General features: G+C 42.9%; 1 long non-coding RNA gene across 2 annotated transcripts; it reads right to left on the bottom strand.

Annotated features, from left to right (window-relative positions):
• Positions 1–285: 285 nt before the first annotated feature.
• LOC111924621 (uncharacterized) lies at positions 286–6,482 on the bottom strand. Of its 2 annotated transcripts, none has more exons than XR_015285420.1 (3): positions 6,214–6,482; positions 3,920–3,987; positions 286–3,814 (listed from the first exon to the last, which is right to left on the bottom strand). It is a non-coding gene; the product is annotated as an uncharacterized LOC111924621 (long non-coding RNA). The 2 variants fall into 2 exon arrangements; XR_002861749.2 differs by having other exon boundaries at positions 5,959–6,373.
• Positions 6,483–9,565: the final 3,083 nt, after the last annotated feature.

Genomic DNA, 9,565 nt, shown 5'->3' with positions numbered 1-9,565 from the left:
GCTGTATTTCCAATGCGTGCTTGCAGCCCCAGATGGGCGTGCCCAGCCTGGGAGTGACACAGCTTCATGTAGATCCCGTGGGAATTATCCAGCATCACATTTTGGGATGGAGAACAGAGCCATGGGGCCAACACATGGATTGGAGCAGCAGAAGTAGGTAGGGTCCACATACCACAGCCAAGTGCCCTTCTGCTGTTTCCTGTGCTTGTGCACAGTGTCCTTGAGAATGTGCATTCCTAGCTCCGCTGGTGCTTGTACAGAAACAAGGGGCAAGCCAGACCTGCCTCCCATGCTGGATAGGGAACAGGAAGAGACAGTGGAGGGAACCCTTAAGCAGGCACAAGCCTCAGTATGTGTGGCAGATGCAGAGGAATCAAGTGCTGTTAAACTTATGCAAACACACACAAGGAGCTCGTCATCTAGGGAGCTAGATGGTTGGTGTCAACTCCAAGCAGTAACACAGCCCAAACCTATACAGCAGCTATCTGCCAGAAAAAACAATGTTTTGGGGTCCAGTTATCTATGCTGGACTATTTAGGCAAGGAAAGACCTGCAGGGTTTGATAACCATGGAGGAGGCATGAGCTACAGGGATTACAGGTGATACAGCTTACTGCTCACTGGACGGTTTCCTGCTTCTCAGTGCACAGGACTGAGGGGACACATCTTACAGCTATTTCAAGATGACCTTGGTGTGAGGTTCTCCTCCAATGCTCAGGAAACCCTCCTCAGGTCCCTACCATACTTTTAGTGGATTCCATTTCTTGTGAGGTAACAAGGTTTTGCCTGTTAGCAGGCAAAGAGCCCAGCTTCCCTCCCATGCCATGAAGTTGTATTACACAACAGGTCTATTGTGGCACCTGAAAATAGTGACCTCCAAGTGATATTAAAGGTCAAGACCACATAAACTGACAGAAAGCTTAGCCTCAAAGACACTGCAACAGGAGGATCATGGGGGTGCTCTAAACAGGCTGAGGCCAGTCCTTTGATATTACAGCAACCACATCATCTAAGTCCCTGCACACATTCAGAAAGCTTACTCCTAAATTAGCTAGATTTCTGTTCTTACCCTTCTGTTGTAAAAGGCCATTGTAAAATACATTAAATGCCATGTACCCTAACAAACCAACCCAAACAATTTTCCACAGGAAATTCTGTGTATATCCCATGGTTTGCTGAAAGTAATGTTTAGGACTGTACCTCCAGCATCCTGCCTGCCCAGGGAAATCTGTCATTTTTGAGGAGCTACAGGAGGATCATTGTCACAGAAAGTTTCCCTGTTGGCTGCACTCCAAGGCTTTAAAACAGAGATATTCCTTTAGATCAGTGACACTGTAGGAATACACACTTAGCTTCAGAAGCACTGTCAGAGTGCTTGGCTGACCCTGTAACTGCAGTGCAGCTTCTCACACCTTGCTGCTTTGCTGCTTCCTGCTCACTGAAGACAATCCTGGGCCAGATTGTCTGATTGCATATCCACTATGCATTTTCAGAGCTAAGGTGTTGATTGCAGGTGGGTTAGTTGACCAGAAATGTCACTTCCCAGGGACATGGGACCCTCCTCCATTTGCATTCCTGTGCATGAAGAGCCAGGTACAACAAAACAGCTGATGCAGCAGGAGCTGGCTGTCCAAACATGCTCCTATTATATGGCAGCTTTGTTTCAGTCAGCCCATACTCAATGGCACTGTGGGTTTATTGCTGGCAAGAGAAGATTATGTGAGTAAGGTTATTCTTGGTTGAGCAGTCCTGTTTGTTTACAGGGAAGTGCATACATGCCTATGTCCCCAAAACAACCTGGAAATGAACAGCACACTGTTATGCTGCTCACTCTTTTCAAAACAGCTTTTCCTCTCAGCTCTGCTGGCCCAAATTTTCTGTCTCCAGGAGATCTGTCCCAGGACAACTTCCTCTGTTACTTTTTCTTATTTTTTTCCTGGCTTCCAGCCTCTAATATGCTTTCAGGAGCCAGTATGCTTTCCTCAGCATTTGCAACTCATTCCATCAGGCCAGGTTTTAGTTCCTGACACACTTATATGCAATGTATTATGTAAGTTCCTACCATTTTGAGCAGTCATGGCCTTCAGAGGCTGTTTTTCTCTTTCCATTTGGCTTGGAGAAATCCTACATGGGTTACCCACTGTTCTTAACAAGGTCTCTGCCTTTTGCCTGTAGAAGGTTATTTGATTTCAAATTTAGATAGCCTCTACTAGAGCAGTAAGATAAGCTTTAAGTCACTTGGGTGAATGGTAATTAAAGGACATTACTTGTGAGAAATTTTACAGCAGAAAATTATTTGAAATAAGTTTGTATTGCTGCACCCTAATTATTCTGTACTTCCCCCTGTGTTGTTAAAATACAGTGAGTTCAAAAATGTTTCAGTTTGGAAACTTCTGGTGCCCTGAAATTATGTTCATTGCAGCTTGATCCACCTCCATAGTTCTGCTTGTGTGAGGAAATTCCTAATTTCAGCAGCTGTTTCCATTTTCTTGACTATTTATCCTGTCACAAACACCTACAGTGTTGCTTCAGAGCACGCTGTGGTGTAGCTCTGCCTTGGCAGTGGAGAGCAGCTCAGCCTAACACCAAAGTGCCAGAGTTTGAGAAATCAGGTCCTGCACGAGGGACACCCTCTGCTCTGAGAGTGCCCTGCACACCCACAGGGTGGGCTCCCAACCAAGGCTCTCCTGCTGCATCTCACTGAAAATGATTCTTCATGTGGGAAATGAGAGCTGGGACAGAGAGGGACCTGCCAGCCTGGCAGTAGGAGCACCCTGAGACACAAATCCCCTACGTACCCCTGATCCTCTGAGTCAGGGAGGCATTCAGTTAGGTAGCATGTTAATAGTGCTAATCACAGTCGTGGACAATCATATCTGGGTATCTAAGAAATGCCTGCCTGCACTGATGCAGGGAAGTTGGGATTTGCCAGAAATCTGCTCTCTCATGTGCAGCTGTGTTTCAGGAGAGTTTAAAATATGAGTGATTATGCAGCTAAAGAGATGTGAAGCAGGCACGTATTGAACTTTTAAAAAAGTTTTTCTTACAAATCAATGAAGTGCTGCTTCTCACTTTTATTTCCATAATCAGGTGATTTGTTTTCACTATGTGTCAGCTGTCTGTTAATATTTGATTTGCACTTTATACAGATGATTTTTTTTTTTTTCATATGCTTTCCAGAGAGGCAGCTGAATTCTGGTGAAGGTGAGAACTAGCTGTAGGCCAATGGTAAATAGGAAGCAGAAAAACATTTCAGTCCAAGCAACCTGAAGCAACCTGAGAGAAGGGCTCTGTCTGCACCACAAGTAATGCACCAAGATAGGAAGGGTCAGCAGAAGGAAACAGCTCATGCTGAAAGCCTGACATCTACATTAGGTGCCTTTTAGGAGGGTTACTTAAGACCAGCTCGTCTGGTCCAGTGGACTGAACATGCATTGTGGTTCACCCACATCAAATGTGCTCCTGGAGAATCTCATGGCTTAATTTAATCTGAAAGGGGTCTAGTGTACAGACTCCAGGCGTGCCATGCCACAAGCAGTAAGTGGGGACAACTGGACAATATGTTTCAAAAAGACATTCCTTAACTAAAACTCTAATGTTGGAATGGCAAAAGACTGCTTGAAATAGATTAAATGTAGACTAGAAGAAAAGTTTTTCCTGTGTGATGTGTAGGAAGAAAGAAGCTGCAGGTTCACAGTAAACTGCAGCTGACAAAAAAGCCCAGCAAGAAAGTATGCAGTTTCTTCTTCTTTCTGTAGCCTTCTCCTTCTTCCCTGCTACTCCACACAGGAAACTGGGGTGCTTAGCTCTGCATTCTGTATTCAGAAGAAAGAAGCCAGCCATCTAAAAATTAGATATTGCAATACAACCCTACAGGATCTAATACTAAGCATTTTTAGTTTAAATTAAATATTACTCACCTCATAATTTTAACAGGGGAGAGCCATATTTTGCCTTCAGTAGAATGAATACTGGAGCAAAAGATCTTCTATAAATATTTAAATAAGGAACATTCATTAAATTAGTTTTTCTCTTAGTCTTTCTATTTACTTCTAGTTGTTATCAAAAGTTGCATTATGGCTTCAGCTCAGTTCTTCCCTGGAGGCCATAGCCACAATAATATTGTTTGATGTAAATAGGCTGTGGTGTACTGGAGTAAATTTTTTACTCCAGTAAGCATATTGCTTGGAACATGCTGCTCACTCCCATGGTCCAAAAAACTGTGAAGGGATGACTCATAACTAACAACTGTTACTGATCTCATTTCCCTTACTCAAACTCCACAATTTATGTCCAGTTCTGTGTGTGAATGGGTCTCCAGTCTTGCCTTCATCAGCCTTAGGAGCAGGGATTTTCTTTCCTTTCTTTTAGTGGACTGGTGCTCATCTCACTAATTTAATGTTCATTTACAGGAACATAATGGAAGTTTTAAGTTCCATTTATCCCACAGCAACTGCATGTGGTATTTTTAGAACTACTTTCTAAGCATTTTTAGGATAGATGGCCAGGTGAACTTGTACCAGCCTAGACTTCAGGAGCTATTTATATTATGCATTACCCACTCTGAACCGCTTGTCTGTGACTAAAGATCTCTGCATGTGACACACTTCCTTCCTGGATGTAACTAGACTGCTGTTGTGGTCTTCCCCTGCTAAAATCAGCCACAAAGATTTTTATGCTGCAATAATCCTTCTCTGCTCATGTTTATTTTAGTGATTCTCCCACTGCCTCCTCCCATGGCTTTTGCATGTGTGCAGTGCTGCTCCGGGGTCACGGCAGTGGAAGCCAGGGCACCGTGCCAACATCAGCACAAATGCTGACACAAGTGCAAGTGCACTCTTCTGCCTCAGGGATGAGCACACTGGAGATCATGGTCTCCCTTGCCCTGGGCTTCTGCATTGTTTCCCCCTGGAGCCACCCAGAGCACCTCAAAAAAGGAGGTGATGCAGGGAGCTGCATGATCCACACTACAGATGCTGGAATTTTTGAGAGGAGCAGTAGACACTGGCCAAGCAAAGCTATAACTGGACTAATAACCTTAATAACCCATGGCTACAAAGGTGGCTTGGGAACCTGAAGGAGAGACAACTTATGGTTGAGCCCACAGTAAACACTGGGCTTTATTGACACTGGATTTATTGACACGAGTTACACACATTAATCCTCACCTCAAGGCTTTCATTTGGCACTGAGCTTTTAATTTTCAGTCTCCACTGTCATCCTTCAGCTAAGCAGTTATTTTGTATCAAGAGTTCAGTACAATCTTTACCAAAACCTTTCCTTATCTAAGAGAAGGCGAACAGGTTCTTTTAGAATAAGACAATTAGCCAGTGCTCCTTATACCATGTTGTTTACCATGCTAGCAAGGCCAGCCAGTAGGAGAAAGACATGAAAATTCATGCATTTTTTAAGCAAGCTGCATTATACTATTAAATCCAGTACAGGACTAGCTAGGCTTTGATAGAAAGTACCAGTTTTTACCGATGAAGTCCACACTTTTGTGCAGAAGTTATAAAAATATCGTTTCAACAAGCTATTTCCACACAAGCAATCTCATGAGAAGGTCACAGACATTAATCATGCTATGACATTCGTCATTTCATAGAATCACAGAACATTTTGGGTTGGAAGTGCACTTTAAAGGTCATCTAGTCCAACCCCTTCTGCACTGTTCAGGGAAATCTTCAACAAGACCAGGTTGGTCACAGCCCCATCCAGTCTGGCCTTGAACATTTCCAGGGATGGGTCAGCTTCTCTGGGCAACCTGTTCCGGTGCCTCACCACTCTCATTACAAACAAAAACCAAAAAAACAACAACAACAACAAAAAAAACAACAACAAAAAAAAAAAAAAACAAAAACACCCCTCCCTTATATTTGGTCTAATTTGACCATCTTTTATTTTAAAATCACTACCCTTGTCCTATTCCAACAGGCCATGCTAAAAAGTCTGTCCACACCTTTCTTATAAGCTTCCTTTAAGTACTGAGAGGCTGCAGCAAGGTCTCCCTGGAGTCTTGTCTTCTCCAAGCTGAACAACCCCAACTCTCTCAGCCTTTCCTCTTAGGAAAGGTGTTCAAACTTCCAGTCATTTTTGTGACCCTACCCTATACTTGCTCCAACAAGTCCCTGGGGTTTTTGTGCAGAGGACCCCACAGCTGGGTGCAGCACTACAGGTGGGGTTCCCCAAGACTGAAGTAGAGGGGCACAATCACCTGCCTTGACCTGCTGTGCTTTGGATGCATCCCAGCACATGGCTGGCTTTCTGGGCTGCAAGTGCACACTGTTGGCTCACATACAGCTTTTTATACACCAGTTCCAGCACTTTCTTCTTGGCAGGGCTGCTCTCAATCTGCTCATCCCACAGCCTTTGACACCAGGGGCTGCCCTGATCCAGATTCATAGCCTTGTAGTCAGCCTGGTTTTCCCTTATCAGTTTCACATGGGCCCACTCCTCAAGCCCATTCAGGTCCCTCTGGATGGCATCCTGGCTCTCAGGTGTGTCCATTTATTGCATAACTCATTACAGGAGCTCCAAGAGCTTGACCCACCCCCTAAGTTTGTGATTAGCAGCTGGCCCTTCCACGTTTCCGGATAGCAGGGGTCACACATGTCTAATCATGCTATGTGCTGACCCTGATTCATGCAGGTTTGCAGAAAAATGGTGTCATCACTGCCTGTTGTATACCAAGTCTTCATCAGAAACATCTCACTGCATCTGTGTTCTTCTGCTGCAGGATTAAATTGGTAGTGAAACATGCAGAAAGTTGTCAGAAAGGGAACAGTGAGGGAATACTTCAGAGGAAGGAGAAGGCAGAAAAAGCCACACTGTATTCTGCAATAGACCCAAGCTGGCATTGAGTCCAAGCTCATTTTCTGCCCATGCTGATAGAGACAAACCTATTATTTAAACAGAAGCTAACACAGCCCCAGCTCAGGGGCAAAAGCTAAATGCATACCCTTTTCAATGGCATCCTAGACTGTAGGATGCTAATAATTACTAATTACTATTGCAACTATTAATATAATAATTACTAACTACTATTACTAATTACTAAGACAACTGTATTAGTAAATTAAACATGCCAGGAACTGTCTCTTGACATGGAGGCCAGGAGAGGAGAGGTGAAGAGGCAGCAAGGGGCACCTAAAAAACCCTAATGGACTAAAAACTGTGCTACCATCAATATTTAAAAATTAAAGAGAACTGGCATGAAGTTCATGCTTTAGACAAATACTTGCAGAGGCTGTGGTGAGAGCTTATTGCACGGAATGGAGCTGGGGAAGCCGCACTTTAAAGATTCAGAGGCTATTAGAAGAGATTTCCCCGTCTCATGATGTTTATTAAATATCCAATTTTAGACTAGTGATAAGGTCAGACATTAGTACCCAACTCCAATGTTAATATTTAATCTTATTGACCCCCCATTCTCATGTTTTGGGGGAACATGCTGGAAGCTGTCTCAAAAATTACATGGGGATGTAGTACAGAAATATAGGGAAGGACTAGCTGTAGCACTAATTTCTTTGTTGCCTGAAACTAGATTAATTTTTTTTTCCATCTGCAACTTTGTAGGACCTGTAGGGTATGACAAATATTTATTCTCAGTGTAGCATTTTGCTGCACATACAGAAAGGTTGTGGCTGTTTCTCGATGCTCCCTGGCTGCTGCTTCTGTGGTGGTGCCATTCAGTGCAAACAAAGAGAGGAGCAGGGGGAGCATTCATTTCAGTCAGCAACACCAGTTTACAGCATCAACTTTTTTCTCCTGAGCTGAAACACCCCAAAGCCAAACATGGACCTTTAAACTGTTCTATAGCCAAAGCAGAGAATGCTATCTGGCAGCACAGCTTCATTTACCAATGAACTAATGAATACAGAATTACAGATATCTGATTACTGTTAGATAAATGTGATAGTGACAACACATTATACACATAATCTGTCCCATGCTACTGCCACTTACTGAAGTTAATCTCAAAATGTGAGTACTAAATGACTGATTGCTGCATCTGCTGATGGTTAAAATCCAAACCTTTTGAAAACACATAAAAGAGAGTTTGATGCTTATGTTTAAAGGGGAGGGGAGAAGCACATTTGAAGATCATGGACACCAGCTGGGGAGAAGTGGACAGCTTGTGAGTCAAGGCCCTTCTCAGCCACGTCTGAAAAAAAACTATGAAGATGAGAGCTGCAAGAAACTACAGGGAAGAGAAAAATTAATTGTTACAATATTCATGTATTTTTACAGATTCTAACCTCAGAAAGGCAGAACAAAGAAGAACAAATAATGATCTTTAGCATGACAAAATGACTTTGGAGGTTACATAAGTTATCAGTGATCTGCAGTAGGCCATTCACAGTAGCTGAGGTGCCAGCATCTGCCAAGGAGCTAATTTTGTAGATAGGCTGACCTCAGATAGGACTGATTTCTAAATGAGCTGGGACACCTGCATGAATCACAGGATGAGGAGAAGCTGGAAAGGCTAACTTGAATAAATTCCAGAACTGTAATAAAATAATGTGCAAATATTCAGCTGAATATGGTACTTAAAATCAAGGCATACTGGTAGCTTTCCAAAGCAACATCCTTTCTCTGCAGGACAGATGCCTTATACACAGGTTATAGACACTTCTGGGGTGAGACTGTTTATTTTTAGTGTTTATTTTGTACAGGATTGAGGGAGGTTATGCTCCATATTTGAAGCCCCAAATTATTATTATGAGATAGCACACAACAGAAGGGACGACATTTTCCCTGCATGCTTTCAGCATTTCTCACTATACTTGAATGTGAAGTCACCATTCTCAGGAGAGGAAGTTTTTCAGGAACATAGTTTTTCTACATAATACTGTTAATAATTATAATAATTATTTATTATTATATCTTATTATTTCTTACTATATAATAATATAATAAACAAATGTAATATAATATAATAATAATTATATATGTTGATATGATAATTATACTATTACACTATTAATTTGTTATAATACTACTGAGAATAATACTAATGAGAATAAATACAACAAGAACAAAGAAGAGAAATAGCTTTTCTTTCATCTATGCTGATTCATTCCATCTTCATTGCTCTAGACAGAGGAACAGTGTTACCTGAGCCCTGTATCCTTGTTCTCCCTTCTGCCTTCCAAACCATGGAGCAGGTTGAAGTCAGCTTTCATAAAATGCAAATGGAGCTCAGGGAAATGCTGCTATTCCTACTGTAGCTCCCCTGCAGGTGCAGTCAGATGCAATGAGATCACAACCAGTAGTCAGAGCACTTGGTTTGTCCTGATTTCTTGGGCACTGGATCATCAACACCAGCACAGAGGATCAGATGTGGGGTCCCAATGGCACATCGAGATGCTGCTCATCTGGGAGCATTTCCTCACCTCCAGCTTCTGGAGGAAATCTTGGTGGCTGTTTCCAGGATCGCTCAGACATAACTGCAGGTACTCTGGGATCAGCAATTCCCTGGCTTAGCAGAGCAGCTGCCTGTGTCCTAGCAGTGAGCTGCCGTGTCAGAGCTTCCACACACCTGGACACAAACCTGCACCTCTGCT

The sequence above is a fragment of the Cyanistes caeruleus genome, chromosome 1, assembly GCF_971803275.1.
Source record: "Cyanistes caeruleus chromosome 1, bCyaCae1.hap1.1, whole genome shotgun sequence".
Classification (NCBI taxonomy): domain Eukaryota; kingdom Metazoa; phylum Chordata; class Aves; order Passeriformes; family Paridae; genus Cyanistes; species Cyanistes caeruleus.
This window is presented reverse-complemented; position numbering and strand designations above follow the sequence as displayed.